We start from the raw sequence: 24,726 nt of genomic DNA, 5'->3' as shown, positions 1-24,726 counted from the left end.
AGCTTTCCCCTCTTCCTATTTCCATTACCTTGCCTTCTGTCTCAACTTCTTCCCCACCTTCTGATGCTGACAAAAAGGGGGAGAAGGAATCTATTTAGTTTTCTCTATTTTATCATGTTTTCTGTTTGGTTTTTGATATTTCTGTTATGTTTTCATGTTATTCTGTTAGATTTATGCAATTTGAATTCTGACATCAATTGTGCATTTCTGCCAATTTTTCACATTTATTGATGAATACTATTATCTGTAATGAGCTTCTGTTGAATTCCTGGTCTATTTTACATTTTTTATCTGATGCAATATGATTAATCTTACACCTATGTTTTGTCATCATCAAAAAAGGGGAGAATGTTAGATTTAAGGTTTTGATGATCACAAATTGAGTAATCTGTGTTTTAGTAAGTTGATCGATCACTTGATCGATCAAGGGTTTATCGATCACATGACAGATAAAACTTTTCTATAAACAAGTAACTTAGTAGAAATGCTAGTCAATAACTTGATAGATAATTCAAATTGTATATGTTGATTGATCAATTGATCGATCATTGTTAACACTGATTTGTATAGAAGTCTACAAAAAATTATCGATTAATTGATTGATAATCTAGTGATCGAACAACTAATAGATAATGGGACACAATTTTGGCAACTGTTTATTGATCACATGATCAATAAATAAGTCATTAATAAGAAGACAGATAAATGGTAAAGCTTCCTACTCATCTTGTATTTTGTTTTAATCACCAATTATCGATCACTTTATCAATCAAAGCTTTATTGATAACTTGCTCTGTTATTACATAATAACTTACCTGTTTATCGATATTTTTCTTAATGTTTAAGTGTTTTAACAAGTTCTTTATCAATCACTTGATTGATTAGTGGTTTATCGATCAAATGATCGATCATCACCTTTTCACTGGATTAAATTTTTTAAGTTTTTCTTCGATCACTTGATCGATCATTGATTCATTGATGAAATAATCGATCATCCAATCTTTTGAATATTTTTTTTTTCACATAACATGGTCGATCAAACATTTTCTTGGCATTTCAAAACTAAGTCTCTCGACTATATTTTTATTGATCACTTGATCGATCAATCTTTAATCGATCACTTACTCGGTCATCATACATTTTGTGACTATATTGTGAAAATCTTTGTTAAACTTTTTTATCGATCAGTTTTTCTATCATCCATTTATCAATAAAGTATTCGATCAATGTTCTTTGAAAATCAACTTCTATACTGTTTAGCTTTATCGATAACTTGATCGATCAAACATTTTTTGATCACTTATTCGATCAATGATCCAATTCTTTCAATAACAAGAAGCTACAGTGAGATTTAAAAACTTCTGAATGTTTCTCTTCAAGCTTTTCTTAGCCTTCTTATTTATCTTAATTCTCTATTTTAAGGGACTCAAAATCATAGGTGACCTTGAGCCTTTCTCTACATGATCTTTCTGAAGTCACTCTTTTCATTTATCGATCACTTGATAGATCATTAGTTGATCCATAACTTGATCGATAAATATAGTTATCTGTTTCAAATTCTTTTACTTTGTTTAATCAATAACATGATCGATCAACTAGTTATTGATCATGACTTTGATCAAGGATGATTAGTTTATGTTTGAAGTACCTGATGATTGATTGATTCCATTTCCAATTGCCATATGAATGTTCATTATTATCACTTGATCAATTATCTTCATGAGTTTCATTCTGAAAGAAAAAACTTATTAGATTGAAATATTGTTGTAGAATACAGAGCAAGCTTAACAATTATTTAACAGTTATTTAGTAGCTTGTAACCTACTATGTCAGAAGCATTAATGGAAATACTGTTGCAACTAGGAAAACACAGAACCAAACTCCGAACAGCTAGAAGCTCTTCTGTCTAATGGTCATTAAACTTCTCCAACTATAAAAGGTGCAAAGAAGCATTGAATGAAGAATTGAATACATGAGCTACCCTCTGCTAAAATATTTACTGTTGCATTCAATACTCTGTTTTTTAACCGAGCTTCAGTGTTTCATATTCATTTACTCTGTAAGAGAGACTGATACACCTTCTTTACTCACTTTCTAAGAGTAACTCAAGAGTGTGGACTCTTGAGAGGGATTGTAACCTTACGGCTAGTAAGGGGGAGTGATTGAGAAAAACAATTACTGTACTGAAGGTGCCAAGAGTCCGTTTAATCTTGGATCATAGTGGAAATCTTAGAGGTATTCTGAGGACTGGATGTAGGTCAAGTGGTTAAGACTGAACCAGTATAAATCCAATTTTTTGATTATGGTGAAATCTTTCTAACTCAAAACTCTCTGTTTTTATTAATTTCACTATTTTAATTTTGTTAAATTTTTTTATAACTCACCCAATTCACCCCCCTCTTGGTTAAGACTACCACTAACAATGAGAAGCAAGGAGAAGAAAGTGGAGAATTATTCATGTTAATGAATGAGATTATTGATGAATGTATAATTTTGCTATTTTGTAAATTATGTTATGGATGCCAATAATGCCGTTTTTTTAATTATAATGTTTATGGAATGAAAGGAAATGTATGAGAATAAATGGGAAAGAGTAAGCCCAAGTTATGTATGCCAAAGAAATAAAAAGAATTAAAGTAAAGATGGTTAAGGGATAAAACGTGGGTCTTGGGGCAGTGTATTTGTAGCTCTAGTTTGACCAACAAATGAATGAGTTAAGCCACAACATTTGGTAGAATTATAGTACACATCTCAAGCTTTAAAATAAGAGATAGATCACCTCAATTGGATGTGTACACAAGGAGATACAAATTTTCAAAATTGAGACACAGAATTTGGAAGCTCCAGATTTTACCAAATAAACAATAATTTTTATTGAATAAACTATGAATTGGCCAAAGGTAAGTCCATTTTGATATTTTTTTCCCTTAAATATCATTCAAAGAGCTTTCCATAAAATTTTAGAACACCTTAATACAATTGTTATGAAATTAGTTATGAATTTTTGAAGTTGGGCCTGTAATCTGGAATTTGAACAATGACTAGTAACCCGAGTAATTATGTTGAAATTTTAAATCCATGGCCTTGTGTCCTGATCCACTTGAACAATAATGCTTACTAATACGTACCCTGAGGGGTAAAAGAAGGATGTTTCAAGTACGTTGCCATCTATATGGACTACTTCTATTATTTGAGATAACTGCATAATGAGGTAGTCGAGAAGGGCTAGTATGTCGATGATGCCCTTTGGTGCCGAGTGCTGACCGGGACACTTCTGACTACTAGGGTCTAGTAGACACAACTACAGTAGCTTTGTAGACCTGCTATGCCTCGTAACTTTAATTAGCTGCTGGATCACTTAGAAATTTTTGTTACTACTTTATTCCCTTTTTCTGCTCCAAGGATGTAAATATAGGATGATTGTATGTTATGTATAACTATGGTGGGCTGTGAACTAATGTTTTCTGACTGTGCCTAATGTATATATAACTGAAAAGTAATATAAAGTATCTTGTATGTAGATAATGGTTCTATTCCTCTTGTAATTAAAACAAAAACCACAATATAGTAAGAACAAGACGCGCATAAAGAGGAAGGGGGGCTAGTACAGTGGAAGAGTCGTCAAGACCCTTGTTGATCTGATTGAGAGGATAATGGAGAGGTTAGAGGAACAGCAGAGAACTATGGCTAAAATACAAGTCACTCAGGCTGGGCAAGACCAAGAAAGGGATGCTGCTATAGCTACAGTAGTAGCAGTAGCACTGGTACAGTTACAGCAACCTAGGCAAGGTTTAACTAGGACAGCCCAGCCTATACCACAACCAAAACAACAGCAACAGGACACAGCTACTGTTAGACCCCAACCTGTTGCAGAACCTGATACACCATAGCTATGGATTGTTAAGTTTGGCAAACACAATCCTCCTGTCTTTACAGGAACCTTTGAGTTGTAAGTAGCCGAGGAACTCAACTGGAAAAGATCTTTAACATCCTAGAGTACCCATCTGAGAGGAAGGCTTAAATGACGATATATAAGCTAGAAGGGGAAGCAGATAGATGGTGGAAGAAGACAGAATTAGTCCTTCAAGCCAACAGAACTCCTATCATATGGGAAGTGTTTAAGGATCATTTCTTTCTAAAATACTTTCCTCGATTTGTGAAGGATGAGAAAGAGGCAGAGTTCCTCAGCATAAAGCGAGCAGTGAATAAACCCTTTAACGAGTATCTGGCAAGGTACATTAAGTTATCCAGGTATTCCACTTACTCTAGCATATGAACGATGAACGCTGGTTCATAAAGAAAATGATCAGAGGGTTAAAGCCCAAGTTGAGGGAAAAGGTGGCCCTGCAACAATTAGAAGCCTTCAATAAGGCAGTGGAAGTTTGCCATATCACCAAGAATAGCCAGAATCATATAGAGTTGGCTAACCCCGGGAGCCGAGAAGTTAGGGGCAAGGACGGGTCAAGAAGGTACTTCCTTCAGTAGTAACCGAAAAAGGAAGAGGTTTAATTGGAGTGGGAGGTCAAGGCATGGAGCCTGACAAGAAGGTATAGAGAATATCCACTGAGGAGTAAAGAATGTTTACCAAGGAAGGGAATGTGAGTGCTGTGGCCATAATCAAGGAGATAGGCTGTGCACGATGGGTCAAAACGTGTGCTTTAGATGCAGATTACCCAGACACTTTGCTAGGGAGTGCCTGTAAGGTGCCGATAGCACAAGAATACCTTAGGCTCAGCACTGGGTGTTTGCCCTCAATCGGGAAGAGGCTCATAAGTTGCCCGAGATGATCCAAGGTACGGTTACTGTGAATGGTTATCTTATGGATGCTTTGTTTGACTCAGGTACCAACCACTCGTTTATATCATATGATTTTGCTAGGTGCCTAGGTCATGCTGTCGGCACATTGCTCTTTGACTTATGTATTTCCACTCCCATCAAAATGAAAATTTTAACTTTTACTGTTTATTTGAATTGTATTGTCCGGTATGCCCACCGTTACACTACATTAGACTTTATATGCATGCCTTTCTATGATATTGATATAATCCTTGACTTGAACTGGTTGTCTTCCCAAAATGTCCTCCTCGACTATAAAAACAAAATATTGATCCTTCCTACCCATGAGTTGACCCCTTCGATGAAAGTGAAATTGAACTTGATTTCGGCAGCTCAAGCAGATAGGTGGTTGAGGCAGGGTTGCTAGGGTTATATGGTGTTCTTCTCAGTGAAGGCAGAAATAGAGGAAGAAATTTTGGATATTCCAGTGGTACAGGAATTCCCCAAGGTATTTCCAATAGAGATTAGTGGATTGCCACCTGAAAGAGAAATAGAATTCACTATTGATTTAGTACTGGCAAGTGGAGTTGACCTTACCCAATGGAAGTATGACTAGCCAAGAATGAAGCTAGGCTTAGATGTATCTGAGCTTAGCAGAGTACTAGAGCAAGTAGAAAGAAGAAGAATCCCAAAGTCCTCTCCCTATGACTTCCAAAAGCAACTGCAAACAGAAAGAGAGGCTCCCTTTTTAGGGATGAGATGTCTGGTTGGCACGCTACAGACATAACAACCAGTAAGAACTTGTACTCCTTGCATTTGAAATGCTAGGCATTATACATGTTAGAGTATGCTCCTACTGAAAAGGTAAAGTGAAGGAAAGAGAAGTTGCATAAGTCCTCTCTCTATAACATTGTAAAATAGTAAGAGATGGTAAGAGCAGCCAGAGGAATAAGAGAACTCCTAAGACAAATTGGCTTAGGCACCTAAAGAGACAAATAGGTAGCCTAGGGAATTGATATGAAGTCTAAAAGAATGGTATTGGTTCTTGGAACAGTTTTGGGGAATTATCAGTTAGGTGATCAACTGAGAGGAGGTGACTATACTTCGTCCTATGGTCAAAAGTCTCCCAGAGATCTTAATAGTATGGTACCACTTTGGGAAGATAAGAACCAAGGATGAGTTGAGGATGTGGAAACCTCCTGTGGTTGTAAACCAATACCAAGAGAGTACCCACAACTTCCTTCTAGAAAACCTTATCATTAATTAGGCTAGATTCAATTTCCTTCCTATTAACAGAGGAAAGCCAAAGTTAGAGGAGTTAGAGCCATAAGACCTGAAAAAGAGACATTCAGGCTACTCCTAGATACAGGAAGAACCCATGTGATACAGAGACAGACTAAGTATTAACAGATAAATCCTTAAGATGAGGCGAGAGATAAGAATGTAAGCTAAAAAGATCCGACTAAAGATAGATCAAGAAAGGGGTCTAAGACAACAAAGTACCAGGGTCGAGCCTATCAGAATCAATGCCTCAGTTTCCAGTCAACACTGTTTAGTTAAGTGTTTCAGGTAAGAGTAGCCCAAGGAAGGATAACCCTAGGAAGAATGTGAGAAAGTGCAAAAGCCAAAAATGTTAGCCATTTTGGCAAGAATGCACTAAGTCCAACAAAAAACAAGAGATGAAAGTTAAGGAAGCTGTTAAGCTACTATGTGTCTTAAGCAGGATCGTTTCAGACTAAGACCCGAGATCTACTTAAAGTTTTGGAGGTCCTTATGAAAGAAATGGACACTACTCTTAGATTCCATACAACCTACCATCCTAAGATGGATAGGGAGACACAGAGAACGATACAGATGTTAGAAGATATGCTACATGCATATGTACTTGATTACGGCGATAACTAGGATATGTACTTACTGTTAGCCAAATTTGCTTAAGATGACAGTTTCCATGTAAGTATTTGAATGGTGCCATATGAAGCACTCGATGGGAAGAAGTGTAGATCTCCCTTGTGCTAAATAGAGCTCAATGAAAGAAGTAAGTATGGTCTTAATATGGTGGATCTGACTTCTCAATAGATTAAAGTTATTTAGTAAAAACTTCTAACGGCTCAAAGTATATGTAACACCTTACGTTTGCATCCTTATATTATGCCAAGTTAAGATATTCGGAAGCGCAATTTCAGGTTATCGGGTTGAAAAATCTGAGTTTAAAAATTCCTTTTCCCGTATTACTATTCACTGTAACCTTAAACTTGGTATAACTTTGGAAAATCCTAACTAATTCTAAAAAAATCAAAACAAGGTTGTTCTAAGTCTCACTCGAAGCTCTTAACATCAACTATCAACGAAAAATGACCTCAGGTTCCACTTTAATCAGAAACGCATCCAATTTTAATTTCAAAAAGTACTGTTCATTTGATCATTTTTCTATTTTCCAGGATTTTTGCCTAACTTCAAAAAGGCATAACTTCTTGCACAGAGCTCCGATTGTGATGCTTTACCACTCATTTTAAAGGAAAAAATAAGATCTATTTGCATACCAAATTTCAGGGAAAAAGTCAACCATTTGACTAGGGTCTTAATTGGTCAAATTTAGACCAATTTTATTCCCCTTTTTCACTAATTCAAGCACCATTTCGTTTTTCACTATAAGTATACCATAATCACATATAAAGCTACTCTACCATTAATATACATTCAAAAAGGTTATCATGTCATGTGTTCATGATCAGAATATGCTTATGTGGCTTGGAAAAGAAAGGTCTAAAACCATATAATACAATACATAACTCATAATTTCTGTAAGCCATGATTACTTCTTTTTCTTTGTCCTTGGAAGTAGTGGCACCTAGGATATCATGTTATAGGAGGAATGAGATTGCATAGAAATCCTAGTAGCATTCAACATACAACCATCAGGTTAACATGCATAAGATGTCATGCTACATGCAGTAAAATAACATTGCTAGTCTTTATGCGATGCCATAACCATTCTGTATCCGTGTCATCATCATGGAGCATATAATCATTCTAGTCAAAACTCAATCATGCAAGAGCCAAGGCATACATTGCAAGGAGTTCACATCATCTGTGCATAAACATTCTCATGGCACATAAACACATAGCAGAAACACCAAATGTTAGAAACAATCTCACCCAAGAGGGGGGTGAATTGGGTGAGTTACAAAAATTTAAAATCAAATGCGTGTCAGTATTGAATAAAAACAGGGAGTCAGAGTAAGGAGAAATTTAACCGCAGAGAGGAGACACAAGATTTATACTGGTTTGGCCTAAACCACGTGACCTACTTCCAGTCCCCAGAACACCTCTGAGTATTTCACTATTTTCCAAGATCGACAGGGCTCTTGGTGCCTCGGTACAGTAATTGAATCGCTCAATCACTCCCCCTTACTCCCGTAAGGATACAAGCCCTCTCAAGAGTCCACACTCTTGAGTATCACTCAAGTTTTTAATGAGAGTAGTAATTGGCTCTCTTACAGAGTGAATTTAATGATAAACACTGATGCTCGGTAGTAACGTGAAAACAGAGTATTGAATGCTAAACTAAATAATCGCAGGTGGTAGTTCCGGTATTCAATCTACTCATTAATGCTTCTTCGCGCCTTTTATAGTTGATATCGTTAAGTAGCCATTAGACGGAAGAGCTTCTAGCCGTTGTGACTCCGTTTGCGTGTTTTGCTGATTTCAACGGCTCCGCCATTAATGCGTCTGAGCTTCTGACACTGTAGGTCGCAGTCTACGTAATCCCGTTGAAGAGCCGTTGCACTCGTTTTCATTAATCTGCATATTTTAAGCTTTGAACAAATGAGAGTCTTGCGGTGAATACTTTAATCTTGAACAAAGAAGAGAAAACAAATTTATCATTCAAAGATTTGTGACGAAATCATTTATCAGTAAGAAGAACAGAAAGTCATTCTGGTTTAGTTTGATCGAAGAGATGATCGATTACTTGATGATAGATCAAGTTATCGATAAACAGAATGAAGACTTTTCGAATTAGATCACCAATATTATCGATCAAGTGTTGGATCATTGACTCTAAGAATTATCATAGCAAGAGGAAATCGTTCCATGATCGAACAAGTGATCGAACACTTGTTTGATCAAACAGATTATCGATAATTCAAATGTTATTGAAATGAAACTTCAGTCATTGATGATCGAACAACTTATCGATAAATGTATGATGGATAATGTTATCGATAAACCATGGGCATGTATATATTCAATGAAAGACACAGACTATCTAAAGTGATCGAATAGCTGATCGATCAATGAATATTCGAACAAATGATCGAATAAAGTAAGAAGAGAAATTTAATCCTGTAAGACAAGGAAACTGATTATCGATCACGTTTTGTGAAAACATGAGTTACAGGGAATTGAATGATCGATCATATTATCGAAAAACCAGTGATCGATTAGGTGATCGAAAAAATAGTTCAACATAAGTTAATGCGAATATAGCAATCCTTAGACACTTTATCGATCATGTTATGTGAAAAGTTATTTATGCAAACAAGTTAAATTTATCGATAATGTTATCGATAATTTGGTTGCAGGAAAACTAAATAAGAGTAGATAAAGACATTGATTATCGATCATGTGATCGATAATTTTATGATCAATAAGGTTATCGATCCATCAGTGAAGTTGATTACCTGCATTCAGAGAATTAGAGCATAATGTTCGAACATGTGATCGATAAACAAATGATCGAGAATATGATCGATAAATTGGTAACAGAATTAATGTGCAGAACAAGTAGATTGTGTTACCTTTTATCGAAGTCGTTATTGATGACTGATTTATTGATCACATGATCGATAAATACACTTCAGATTTGGTTCTCTTATCAGTAACTCGATTGTTTATCTGATATTATCGATCAGTTGATCGATAATTAACCATACTCTTGTGTGATACTCACGTTAGCGATAATCGATCACTTTATCGATTAATTGCTTATCGAATAGTTCTTCGATCCAAATACCTACTATAAACCTGATTTACATTTGAGCAATTATCTGAAACCTTACCGATAAGCGATCGATCGATCAGTTGATCGATCAAAATACTTAACCCAAATTATCTGACTTTGTTATCATCAAAACTATAATCCTAACACCAAATGCAGGTCAATAAAATAATTGCAAGTTCACGCTACCTCGGTTCCACGCTTAATGTTTCCTCCTTGTTTTCCTTGCTTAAGGTCCTCCTAGGTTTCCAAAAATTGCCTATCAACCATACAGTAAGGGTATGGTAAATTCCTTATCCAGTATACAATTCTTTCTCAATATAATACTACCCTTGTGCCTTTCAATTTATAACTTCTGTATACCTTTTCTAATCCTTTGACTTTAGTTTGACCAAGCCTTAATCCTCAATTAAGGTCTTGGAATTCTTCCTTAATCCATGATTAATTATGCTTTCTTGGTTAATCACTAACCCTTAATCCTTAATCCAATATTTAATCAAGGTCCTCAAGTCACATAGTCATTAATACAACATAATCCTCTAAGATTAAGTCACTAATCCCTTATGGATTAACCATTAATCATTCTCTAATTAACATGATTAACTTTTAATCATTCCTTAATCAACATGATTAATCATAATTAATCATCCTTCAATTAGCATAACTAATCACTAATTACTAATTAATCAAGGTAGCTAACCTTAATTACTTACTAATCTTTAATCAAATAACATGATTAATCTTAGCTATCACTAAACTATAATTAATCAAGGTAATTAATCATAATCTTCCTCAAATAAATAATTAACTAAAAATAATTAACATTTAGGGAGGCAAGCATACCTTAATTAGCTCTTAATCGGCTATTAGAGGCGTTTAATCTTTCTTTCTCCCTTCTCTCTCTTCTTTCTGTCCTTCTCTCTCCTAGAACTTAAGAGCAAAACATTCCCTCTCTAGCAACACCTCTTGGCCGAAATGTGAAGGGTGAAGGGGGTATTTATAGGCTTGAATTTTTCAAAATACCAAGAATGCCCTTGGAGAAAAAGATGCAATCTCAGCCGTCCATTTTTTCCACTTTACATATGGACAAATCTTAGAGCACAAGCCTTAAGATCATGACACATGGAAGGACACCTATTCACCATGTGATTTTCATGTGGTAAAAAAATATTATTTTAATGTTTTGTCTCTTATTTTCCTTTATGCCCTTGAACAATTTGGAAAATTCCAACCTTGTCCTTCCCCCCTTATTTTGGCCAAATTATTACTCTAAAAATTGGGAGAAAAATGACTCATCCAATATTTAGTGCAATCCACTGATTATTTGTGTATTTTCGGTCCGATTTTCCAACAATCCTGTCCAATTTACTGTCACAAAATTTTGATTTCAACACCTCCTTAAATTCCTCTCATTCCAAGGATAGTCTATGATTTTTCTCAAGTTTTACCTCCCTCTATAATTTTCTAAATTTTATTCCGTCAAAAATCAATATTCTACCGATAATAATTCGGTATTAAATATTCTTTAAGCTAACCTCTGTACATCCAAAGGTGGGAAGTAATTTTATAAATTAGGATAATATGTGACATAATTTATCCCTATTTTTCCTTGAATTTTTGAGGCCTCCATATATTTTAAATAATGGAAATTGGCTAATTTTCCTTAATTAACAAAAAATTCCAATAATTACAAATAATTCTCTGATAAATTATTTTTTTTATCCTATATTCATCTTCTAAGCCTCAAACATTATTCTATACCCTCCTTTCTATTTTTCATGATTTTTCTAGGAATTTCAGACATTATTTCCAATATTACCCTTTCTTGACCGATCTTTTCAAAAATGACCGTTATGTCCCTATCCTGAGTTTTCCTCATAGCTTGGATCCTATACCAGTCTACTATATTATTTGACCTTAGTCAGTCTCAAATCATTCATCAATTAGGATAAAATTATCAGGGTGTGATAGTAGACAAAAGAGCTACCCAGACATTAAAGGAGACCGTTAAAGATTGAGGTTGGTAATTAAAGTGTAACCAACAACAGAAGTCGGTCAATCCCTAAAGCTTAAGAAGTTAAGTTCAAACTATGTTGGACCGTTTCAAATTATGTCCAAGGCTGGACCAGTAGCTTATAAGTGACCCTTCCCCCGAATGTAAGTCAAATTCATGATGTCTTCCATGTCTCCCAATGAAAGAAGTACCATCTAGACCCGACACATGTCATAAGCTATGATGACATTGTGCTCCAAGACAACCCGTCTTTGAGGTCAGACTAAAACGAATCATTGATCAAAAAGTCGAACAGTTGAGAAACAGGCAGATTCTGTTAGTCGAGGTTGTCTGGAAAGGTCTTATGCTGAAAGAAGCTATGAGGGAGATGGAGACTGAGATAAAGGAAAAGTATCCTGAACTTTTCCAATAATATATGCTTCAAATTTCGAGGACAAAATTTATTTAGGGGGGAGAAATGTCACATCCAGTACTATGATAATTAGGAATAAGAAATGTTCCTAAATAATTAAGGGTAAAAAATGACCAGGACAAATAGAAAAATTTTGGTGGAAAATAATTATTACAGTTTTCCAAGCCAATTATGAAAAGTTTGACTAATTAAGGAAAATTGGTCAAGAATAATTATGGAAAAATATTTCCAAGCTCAGGTAGACAGTTTCTATGGGGCGTAGGCCTCCCAAAAGGTAACGGAGGCGTAATCAGAAAATTAATGAAAAATAAAGAAAATGTTCCTTGAGAATTATATGGGATTATAAAATTTTTTTATGACCAAATTACCCTTAGAGAAATTACAAAGGAATTTAAGGGCGATTTAAGTTAGTTTAAGGTCCTTTATTTGGAAAATTCCAAATAAATATTTGGAAGGAGAATAAAATCCCAAGAAAATTCATATGATATCCCAAGAAATTATAAGAGATTATGGAATTAAAAGAAGACCCTCAAGTATCCAGGATTTTTTCCCATTTCTTTGAAAATTGAAAAAATCACTAAAGAGAAGGGAATTAGTTTTCCTTTTTACTTAATTATTGGGAAATTAAATTTGAGACAAAGAGGGAAATTTGAAAAGATAAAAATGAGGAGAATAATTTATGGATCTGACAAAAATAATTACAAAAGCCAAAGCACTGTAATTATAGAAAAGAAGTTAAATCTAGAGTAAAAGTGCACCGATAAAGTGAAGACTAGAGTTTTGCACTTTGCTTGACCCACAAGTTGCCACTTGTCAAGCCTCTAATGGATGGTAATTAAATTTTTCCAAGTGTCAAGCCACCAATGGAGAAGATCTTGACTTTTGAAATTAATTTCATTTGGCATTAAGTTAATTAAGAGAGAGGATTAAGACTAAGTAAGCATTTGACACATGGCATAGCATTAATGTTGGTTGGTAAGATATTTTTGGCCTTAATCAACACACTCCTCTCCCCCATAATCAGATTTCATTTTAGCCTAGAGGGAAAAGAGAGAGCAAGAGTGATTTTGTGAAGGGATCAAGCAAAACCAAGCATATTTGATCTTCCAACTAAAATTCAAGCTTGGTAAGTTATTCTAAGATGTTCCTTGCTTTGTTTTCTTGAGTTGTATGGCTGGAAAAATCACTTCTTGTCCCTTCTTGTTGCTGGCCGAAATGGGTATAGTGTAGGGAAGGAGCTTTTGTTGTTAAACATAGTTAGGATACTATGAATCAAGGTGGTTTCAAGTGGTTTATTGTTGTTTTGAAAGGTTTTTCATGGTTGAACTCCAAGAGGTTTGGTTTGGCTAAGACCAAAATTGAACCTTAGGATTTGTTTTTTAAAGTTTTGAGGCTTCCATTGTGTTCAAAATGGAAAATGGTGTAGGATAAACCTAAAGAACAAATGTTGGAAGCAATAGAATAAAAGTTGAAATTTTTGGATAATGAACCCTAATGGTTCGGTCAGTTCAAAACTGAAAGAAGAAATTTTATTTTGTTAAATCCAAGTAGATATTTGGAATCTACATGAAAAATCATATAGGAATGAGTTAAGAGGAAATTTTTAGGGTTCATGGAAACCAACTCTAAAAATTCAAGAACAAAGATGAAAGCTTTAAGGGGGTTTAGGAGTTACTTGAGTTATGTTGTTGATTTTTATGTGGAATGGTTGATGTTCTTGCTGCCCTTTTTATGGATTGCCATGTTAGGGTTTGACATTTGTGGAAGCAAGAAAGAAGAACAAGAAAATCAAAGAGCATTGAATCAAGGTAGTAAGATTTAATTAACCTTAATGTTAAGCGTTGCATTGACTGCTATGCAATTTCATGTGCTATTATGTGGTTGAACTAAATGATGATGATGATGATTATTGTGTAGCTATACTCCTTACTTTATGTGCCTTGGCTATTGCATATTAGAGTGCTATCACACCTTACTATCGGATCCACTTAGGGTTTAATTAAAACCATTTTGGACCACATTGGATGGTCTTGGACTCAAAATTCATGAAAAACGCTGATTTCCGGATTTTTACTGTTCATCGGGTAAAAATCCAGTTTTCTGGTCTAATTTCAAAAATTCATAACTTATTCCAAAACATTCAAAATGGAGTGGTTCAAAATTCTATAAAAACCTCTTTGAATCCTCTTTCAAGTAAAAATAAGCTTATGAACCAATTCCATTTGAAAAAGCATAAGGTTTTTGTGAAATTCACCTCTGTCCATTTGGCAAAAATCCTTTTTTCAGATTCTGAACCTTAACTTTGAAAAATCATTAAAAATCGTATACTTGGCCATTTTTAATGTGTTAGATCAAATTGAAGCTCAAGACGTGAAATTTAAGAATGCAAAATTTCATGCGGAAATTCGTTCGGTAACTAAATAAATCGTGGTTCTAAACTAACGTCCTACTTAGGGGTTACAGCACCAACCATTGATAATTATACATAACCAAATGTCCATCAATTTTTATGGTATGACACCATAATTTAGCCTCTAATCTGTAGCTTGCTCTTGAGAGTTTCAGGCCCTAAAATGTTACATTATATTTGGGGGATGAGATTTTGAGAAATCCCAGTAGCAAGATCAATCAACCAAACATTACATGCATCAATTACAAGCATTTCAACCTTTTGCCATTAATAGGGAACTACTTTACCTCATACATGTAGCACTCTAACATGCAATAGCCAAGGCACATAAAGCAAGGAGTATAGCTACACAATCATCATCATCATCATCATCATTTAGTTCAACCACATAATAGCACATGAAATTGCATAGCAATCAATGCAACACTTAACATTAAGGTTAATTAAATCTTATTACCTTAATCTAATGCTCTTCGATTTTCTTGTCCTTCTTTCTTGCTTCCTCAAATGCCAAACCCTAACATGGCAATCCACAAAAATGACAGCAAGAATCATTAACCATTCCACATAAGAATCAATAACATAACTCAAGAAACTCCTAAACCCCTTCAAGCTTCTATCTTTGTTCTTGAATTTCTAGAGTTGGTTTCCATAAACCCTAAAAATTCCCTCTTGACCTTTTCCTACATAGTTTTTCATGTAGATTCCAAATATCTACTTAGATTTAACAAAATAAATTTCCTTCTTTCATTTTCAGCTTGGCCGAACCATTAGGGTTCAAAATCCAAAAATTGTAACTTTGATTCTATGGCTTCCAACACTTGTTCTTTAGGTTTACCCTACACCATTTTTCATTTTGAACACAATGGAAGTCTCAAAACTTTGAAAAAATCATCCTAGGGTCTAGATCTAGCTTTGGCTGAAATGAAATTCAAGCAACATGGCAAAGAAAACACTTCAAAATCAACTTACAACCACTTGTAATCACTTGGATCTAACGTGCTTTGAAGTGTTCTAGCAAGATTGAACCATAAAACTTCCTCCTCTACAATATGTATGTTTTGTCCAGCATCAAAAGAGAAGGAAAATTATGATTTTCAACCATACAACTCAAGCAAACAAGGTGGAGAACAACTCAAGCAAACAAGGTGGAGAACAACTTAAGAACAAAAACTAACCTTGAAGCTTGGTTAGTTGATTAAAGTTGATGGCTTTCCCTTGATTTCCACTTGAAACTCTCTCTTTTCTCTCTTTCTCTCACCTTGGCCGAACCATGATCAGATTTAGGGGGAAAGAAGAGCTCATTAATGAACCAAAAATATCCCACCAACTATCATTAATGTCATGCCAAGTGTTATAAGCCTACTCAGTCTTAATCCTCTCTCTTAATTAACTTAAATCATAATGTAATTAAATTCCAAAGTCAAGATCCTCTCCATTGGTAGATTGACACTTGGAAAGCTTTAATTACCATCTATTGAAGGCTTGACAAGTGGTGACTTAGGGGCCAAGCAAAGTGCAAGACTCCGATTAACACTTTATCGGTGCACGTCTATTCTGGGTTTAACTTCTTTTCTATAATTACAGTACTCTGGCCTCTGTAATTATTTTCTATCAGATCTATAAATTATTCTCCTCATTTTTATCTTCCCAAATTGTCCTCTCTGTCTCAATTTTAATTTCCCAATAATTAAATAAAAAGGGAACTATTTTCCTTCTCTTTAGTGATTTTTCCTCTTTTCAAAGGAACTAGGAAAAATCTTGGATACTTGAGGGCCTCCTTTTAATTTCATAATCTCTTATAATTCCTTGGGATATCATAGGAATTTTCTCAGGATTTTATTCTCCTTAAAAATATTTATTTGGAATTTTCCAAATAAAGGACCTTAAACTAGCTTAAATCGCCCTTAAATTCCTTTGTAATTTCTCTAAGGGCAATTTGGTCATAAAATCAATTTTGTAATCCCATATAATTCTCAAGGACTATTGTCCTTATTATTTCTTAATTTTTTGAAGCTTGAAAATATTTTTCCATAATTGTTCTTGACCAATTTTCCTTAATTAGTCAAACTTTCTATAATTGGCTTGGAAAATTTATAATAATTATTTTCCACCAAACTTTTTCTATTTCTCCTTGTCATTTTTGACACTTAATTATTTAGGAATATTCTTATTCCATAAATGCCATATTACTGGATGTGACAAGTGCTACGTGTATGAGGTAAAGTAGTTCCCTATTAATAGCAAAAGGTTGGAATGCTTGTAATTGATACATATTAATGTTTTGGTTGATTGATCTTGCTATTGGGATTTCATTGAAATCTCATCCCCCACATGTAACTTAACATTTTAGGGACTGAATCATCAAAAAGGAGGCTGCAAATCCAAGGATAAATATAGTGATGAACCATGAGGAAATATTTATATTTGGTTATGAATAAGCATGTATGGTTGGAGCTGTAATCCCTAAGCAGGATGCCAGTTTAGAGCCACGTTTTATTAAGTTACTGAATGAATTTCTGCATGAAATTTTGTATGCTTAAATTTCGTGTCATGAGCTTCAAATTGATAGGCAGAACATTAAAAATGGCCAACTACACGATTTTTAATGATTTTTCAAAATTAAAGTTTAGAATCTAGAAAAAGGATTTTTCCCAAATAGACAGAGGTGACTTTCCCAAAACCCTAACACTTTTTCAAATGGAATTGGTTCATAAGATTATTTTTTGTTGAAATAGAATGTAAAGGTCTTTTTATAGAATTTTGAACCACTCTATTTTGATTTTTCTAGATTAGGTTATGAATTTTTGAAGTTGGGCCAGAAAACTGGATTTTTTTATCTGATGAATAGTAAAAATCTGAAAATCAGCGTTTTTAATGAAATTTTAAGCCCAAGACCATCCAAGGTGGTCTAAATTGGTTTTAATTAAACCCTAAGTAGATCGGATAGTAAGGTGTGACACATACAAAATCACACAAAGCACACAAAAACACGTATAAAACCTCGTAATTCCAATCATTAACTCCTATGAATAACGAAGACAAATTATACCCAAAATATGCAATTATGAACTACAAAAGCATAGGTTTAGGACTAGAAATGTATGCAAATAATGGGACTTATCACTCATCTTTAGAAGAAAGAAATAGAGTCCAGGTGAATCTTGAATAATTATAAACTATCACAAGAGTATATAGGTTTTCACCGAAACTTTTGACTCTTGACGGACCAACCAAATCCATATGAAGCATTTGGAGTGGCCTTTTGATTGAGACTATCTTCTTTGATTTAAATGAGGACTTTGTTTGTTTACCTTTCTGACAAGCATCACAAATAATATCATGTTCATATTGAATTTTAGCTAAACCAATAACTAAGTCCCTTTTTGTTAATTTTGAAAGTTGATTCATGTTAACATGTGCAAGACGTTTATGCCAAAGCCAATTTTCCTCCTTTTTACTAATAAAACAATTTTCAGAAAGTTTTGAATCAATTTGAATAGTATAACAGTTACCGTCCCTTGGAGCTCTTAGCTTTATGTTCAATTCCTCCTTCTTTAGTAGTAAGTCATCTTTGCTTATCACTAGGCATTCCTCTGAATTGAAGATCACCCAGTTTTTTTTGTCGGTACTCTGACTGATACTGAGTAGATTGTGACATAAGCCTTCTACGTAGTACACATCTTCAACTTTCATCCCTTTGTCACTTCCTATTTCTTTGATTCCAACAATTCTTCCAGATTGATTGCCACCAAAGCTCACTTTGCCTCCTTCTCTTGATTTGAGTGATGTGAACTTTTTGGTATCACCTATCATATGTCGGGAACATCCACTGTCGATATACCATTTGTTTGTTCTAGATGCTTTGAGACATACCTACAATAGTACAATCATGTTTTAGGTATCTATACCTTCTTCGGTCCTTTTTGGTTAGTGTGGATTGTCTTAGGCACATACGTACCTAATGTTCCACATTCTTCTGACTTGACTTGTGACTCTTTTACTGATTTAGCTTTATGTTCTGTGGTTACTATAGAGCCTTCGTATGCTAATATTGTCAATTATCTCATGTCTGGACTCACTCCTCCCTTTATATCTAGATTTCAGGCACAAAAGCTTCGTAGCGAGTCAAAGTATTACATATGGGATGCCCCTTATCTGTGGAGGATGTGCAGTGACCAAGTGTTACGGAAGTGTGTGCCAGAGGAGGATTTTGAACCTATTATTTCAGCTTGCCATTCCATGGTTTGTGGTGGTCATTTTAGTGCAAGGAGGACATCTAGGAAGGTCTTAGATTCTGGATTTTATTGGCCTACGCTCTTCAAAGATTCTTTTACATTTTGTAGATCTTGTGACAAGTGTCAGCGATTTGGGGGTTGGGAAAAAGACATGAGATGCCTCAACAGCCCCTTCTGTTTTGTGAGATTTTTGAGGTTTAGGGAATTGACTTTATGGGACCCTTTCCTTCTTCCTTTGGTTTTGTATATATTTTATTAGCTGTAGATTATATATCCAAATGGATTAAAGCTATACCTTGCAGAAAAGATGATGCCCCAACTGTTCATAGATTTCTAAAATCACATATTTTCTATAGGTATGGGATTCCTAGGGCTGTAGTGAGTGATCGGTGAACACATTTTTGTAATAGGATAGTTAACAACTTGTTGTCCAAATTTGGTGTCACTCATAAAATCTTTACTGCTTATCACTCCCAAACCAATGGTCAAGTTGAAATATCTAATAGGGAAGTGAAGCATATTCTAGAGAAAATGGTTAAGCCATCCAAGAAGGACTGGAGCTCACGTTTAGAAGAAGCATTATGGGCTTACCGGATTGCATACAAATTGTCCATTGGCATGTCTCCCTACCGTCTAGTTTATGGAAAGCCATGTCATTTGCCAGTGGAGCTGGAACATAAAGCATATTGGGCGGTCAAGCAGTGTAACATGAATATAGAGTCCTCTGGTATGGAAAGGAAGCTGCAATTGCAAGAGTTGGAAGAGATTACACTTGAAGCTTATGAGAACTCCAAACTCTACAAGGAAAAGACCAAATTTGTGCATGATCGGGGTATCTTGAGAAAGGACTTTAAGGAAGGCGATAAAGTACTGTTGTACAAGGCTCGGTTTACTTTCAAGCAAGAAAAATTCAACACTAGATGGGATGGGCCATACACAGTCACTAAAACACAATTTCGGTATGGTGGACCTATTACATGAGGAGATCGGGGCCAAATTCAAAGTTAATGGCTATCTACTAAAGCTCTACCATGAAAATCAAAAGCCTCCTTAATTCTCTGGTCATTTCTTTCCTTCACTCATTTACATGCTTTTGCTTAATTATTGATCTTGCTATGTTTTGTGTATTATATGTTGAATGAGTGTGGGGGAGAAACCATTTCAGTAGTATAGTAATGTAGTTGTTGTTTGAATTCAATAAGACCCCTTGCAAGTTCTAATCTCTATCCTATCTCATTTTGTGCTTGTTGGTAATATGGTGCTTGTAATAAATTATATGAATCAGATTGATTGAGAAAGCTTGTTTGTGGTATACTGCTTAATCATGGACTTATTAAGCACCTTTTGATCTCTTTTGATGCACTTTAAAGTTTTTGAAGTATCCAGCTACCTCTCTTGTTTGTGTGTTGTGTTTCTATGTTGTTCTATGCGTCTCTGCAACACTTCGCCATGGTAAACCTAAGCCTTCGCCGTAGTGAAGTGGTCCGTGTCTGTTACGTTGCTCTCTGTGACCTTTTGCCATGGCGAACTCCAACCTTCGCCGCGGTGAAGGTCACCAGTTTCTGGGTGTTGCTCTCAGGATGGTTTGGCCGTAGCGAACTTCTACCTTCGCCGCGGTGAAACCTCCTTTTCTCCCTTTACTTTTCGTCTCAGGAAGGGTTTACCGCGGTGAACCCGCCGTTTCAGCGCTGATCAATTTCGTTTTTACCCTATTTTCCTTGTGAAATTCCCCTTTTGCCCTCCATTTCTGCCACCCCATTCTATTCTCTTGTATCCATTTCAGTCTTTTCCTTTCCCCATCCCATTATACTCCCATTCCCCCTTCAATTTTCAAAACTGTTAGTCCTCACTACCTCCCCATATTTCAGAAACCGCCCCCCATATTCTTTTGGTTACACCTCCAACACCCCCTTTCAGAAACCGTCGGCCCTCGCCTTCAAATCATCTCCAGTGCCCCTCTCCCTCTTTTCTCTACTCTCAGTCACCCTTTTCTTTTCACCTTGCTAGCTTTCACTCTCATTCAATTCTTGCTTCTGCCTTTCGCTTGCTGCGCTGAAGACCTCCTTAGCTTGTGGTATGATTCTTCCCCCCCTTTTGTCCTTTTTTTTGTTTTCATTCTGTTTAGTTGTTAGTCTATTGTTTTGTTCTGCTGTTGTGTTGTTGGGTTGGGTTATTTTTAATATCAGTTTGTAGTTACGTAGCTCTTAGGCTATCTAATGATTCATGGTGCATTTTGTTTTTCTTTAATCTCTTTACTTAATTTGAAAGTTTTTGATAAATTGAAAACCTATGAATCATTACATAGCCATTTGCTACTGTCTAGGTTGTGATTTTGGTTTTTTTGGGGTAGTGTTTGTTGCTGTTTGTTTGGTCTTTGTTTAGTGTATTTTGTTTCTTGTGTTCAGAGTATGCCTCGTACTAAGAACCTTGTGCCTGTGTCTGAATCTGATTTGGGCGATGAGTATACCTTTGAGGAGTTATGCCGAAAGATTGACCAAAGACCTCTCCTCAAGGAGCGACCTTTTCCCTTAGAACCCCCTGACCACCCTTTTGTTCACCAGCTTTGTGCCTCCCAATTGACCAGTTTGGTCCAAGAGCGTTCTATGGGTAATGACGCTTTTGTTCACCATTTTTACACCTATGCCCGTTTCCATAAATGCATGGTCGTCGACTTCCGCAATGTCCTTGTCTGCCATTCCTTTACCGCTGACAACATCCGTTTCCATTACCGCCTTCCCCCTTATCACCATTCGGGTTATTCGGCTTATAGAGACAACTACCCTTTTGATGATATGGTCCAAACCTTGTGTCATGACGGAGCCACTTGGCATCGCCCTCGTACTTCTGAGCAATACCTTAAGCGATCCGAGTTCCGACCTGAGGCTCGTCCTTGGCTGCATTTTGTCTGCAACAACCTAGTACCCACCACCTACCTAGCCAATATTCCAAAGCGCCAAGCCCTTTACGTTTACCTTCTCATGACTGGCTGATCCTTTCATGTTGCTGACACCATTTACTCAGCCCTCCATGATGCTATCAACACCCCCAAACTCATCAACAGCATCATTTTTCCCCACCTAGTCACTGACCTTTTTAGAGCTGCCAATGTCCTTGAGTACAACAATAACAGCTACTTTGAGCCAGCCCTTTTGTTTGGATATAACCGCCTTAAACAGCCTATCATTGGACCCCCTCTACCCATCCACCTTGTGTATGATGTTAGAGCAGCGTACGCAGCAGGTGCACCAGCTCCTGAAGCTCAAGAAAAACAGCAAGATCCAGAAGCTCCTGAACCTGTCACCTTGGACACATTGGCTAATGATATTGATGAGTTGGCAGACCATGTCCACCAGTTGTGAGTCACCCTCCTCTGCGAGATGAAGAGGCAGAAGGACCGCGATGCTCTGTATGATCGAGACTGACGTTACTGCCGTTGTGTGGATGCTCTGATTGCTGACCAGTTGAACTTCATCCTACCTCTCGAAGAGGAAGACCCTCAGAGCGGAGCTGGGACATCTGGAGCAGGCACTTCCGATGCAGGACCATCTCGGTCTGGGGCGGATGATACTGGGACACAGTTGTAGTTCTTTGTTTGTTGTTTGTTTCTTGTTTTTTATGTTTCTTTTTAGTTGGTGTAGCTGGTTACTTGTTATACTTTTTAGATGTTAGATTAGATGTTGTTTAACTCTTTGGCTACTGATGGCCTTTTCATTTTGCTGTTACTCTTACATTGGTCCCACCTTCTATTTTCCTTTTCCTCTTTGTTTTGCATGCATCCTATCACCTTCTCCCTTTTTTTTGTAAATTCGATGTGTTGTGCTTCAATTTCAATTGGACTTCACAACTTCCGGTTCACTTTGTGATTTGCTTTCTTGTAGTGCTTTAAACATTGAGGACAATGTTGTGTTTAAGTGTGGGGGAGGGACCTATTATGGATTCTAGCAAATAATTCTCATGCATCCATGCATCTTTTTGATTTTGAGGTGTTTTTGAACTGATAAATTGGTTGAATTGTGAATATTTTAAACTTAGTTTTCTGAAGAGTTGAAAATTGCATTGTTTACTGCTCTCTATCACCTTTCGCCACGGCAAACATCTGATTTTGCCATGGCGAAACCCCTTTTGTCAGCGTGAATGTAGCTCTCGGCCACACTTCACCGCGACCAACTTATGTTTCACCGAGGTGAAGCAAGCCCTTTCTCCAGGATTTGCTCTCTGTGAGCTTTCGCCGCAGCGAACCCCAAAAAAAAAAATATATTTTTAAAAAAATAAAAAATAAAAAATAAAAATTTATAAATGCTTTGCAATTTCAGTTGCTTTTCAGAAATTTTTCCTGGCTTAGATTCTTTATGCTCCTGCATCCTTTTGAAATTTATGAAAAGTTCAAATTGTACTTGTGCTTTTAGAAAAATTTCCATGCTTTTAAATGAGGTTTGAACTTGGACCAGTTATTCTCATGTTTTTTACAGATAGTAAATGATTATATGCTTTGAAATTAGGACTATGTGGTTTTTAACCCTTGAGATTGATTAATTGAGATTTTAGCCTTGTTGGAAGGATTATTTGGCCTAAAGTTATTAAATTGAGTGAATCTGCTTATTTCATATTTCTCTAGAACTTGTTTTAATTCTTAATCGAAGCTTAGTGAATTAATTTTTGTAAAGATGATAGAGGCATTCGTTTTCAAACCCTCACTTCCCAAACACAAACCCAATCATTTTACCATTGTAAACCCCTTTGGACCTTCATCTTGAGTACATGCATGCAATTATTTTGTCATTATTGTATCCTGTTAAAAGAAAAAGAAAAGAAAAGAAAAGAAAAGATAGAGAAATAAAAATAATAAAAATAAAAATAAGTAGCTTCTCTCCTTATGTTTGTTTAGGATAATTCTGTTTTAATAATTTGTATGCTTGTACTCATTTCCGTTTTCATTCTCATTCCATTCATTTCATTTGGCCTTCATTCAAATTCTGACCCCTAAAAGTCCTCTTGATTTGCAAAGTTTGCTTCCTGTGTTGGAGAGGTAGAATTATTACAAGCCTATGGTAGAAATTGGATTGAACAGACTTAGAGTGAAATAATCCCAAGACAAGTGAGTTAAGAGCGAAACACTTATCTGTGAGATAGATCTCTTTTCATAAATCTTTTGGGTTAATTGTCCATTATGCTCGTTTTCTTAGCATATCCTTGTTTTACTGTTGTCAACTCTTGTGAGAATTTCTTACTAATCTTCTGCTTTCATCTTTAAGCATGGTAGTGTTTCTCTTTGTGCTGGTATCTCTTTGAATTATTTTTGAGCTTTGTCCAGGAGTACAAAGGTCTAAGTGTGGGGGAATTTGATTGAGCTCAAATTATTCTTATCTTTTTATTACATCATCCATGGTTTTGTTGCATTTTCTGGCTCTTTTGGCTATAATTGAGCTTATTTTAGATCAAGAGTCCTTGCAGTGAGTTAGTGTCTTTTTGAGGGTAAAATCGTCATAATTAGTTATTAATTGTATTCAATTAATTTCTAGGACAATTGATGCCTTAAATTATTGCTTTTCAATGTAGGACACCTGAGATTGGAGCCAAGGTTGAAGACTCAAGGCACACAAGCAAAGAGGAGCCTCTGCCATGGTTCGCCGCAGCCAACCTACCCTTCGCCGCAGCGAACCCCTCGTATCAGCACATTCAGACCCGACCATTTCAGGAAAATTTGACTTGCCCACTTCCATGAATCGACCCAAACACGTCATATTCAGGTTAGAAACCCTATTTTCGGTATGAATGAGGTTAGACACGGATATTCAGCCACCATCCACGTTTTTCTCTTCATCTTCTCTCATCTCTCCTACCAGAACCCTAATCCTTCACCTTCCACTGTCACCT

Source organism: Neltuma alba, unplaced genomic scaffold (assembly GCF_004799145.2).
Source record: "Neltuma alba isolate B1F8T4 unplaced genomic scaffold, ASM479914v2 tig00010163_pilon, whole genome shotgun sequence".
NCBI classification, from domain to species: Eukaryota; Viridiplantae; Streptophyta; class Magnoliopsida; order Fabales; family Fabaceae; genus Neltuma; species Neltuma alba.
Note: the sequence above shows the minus strand (reverse complement) of the source record.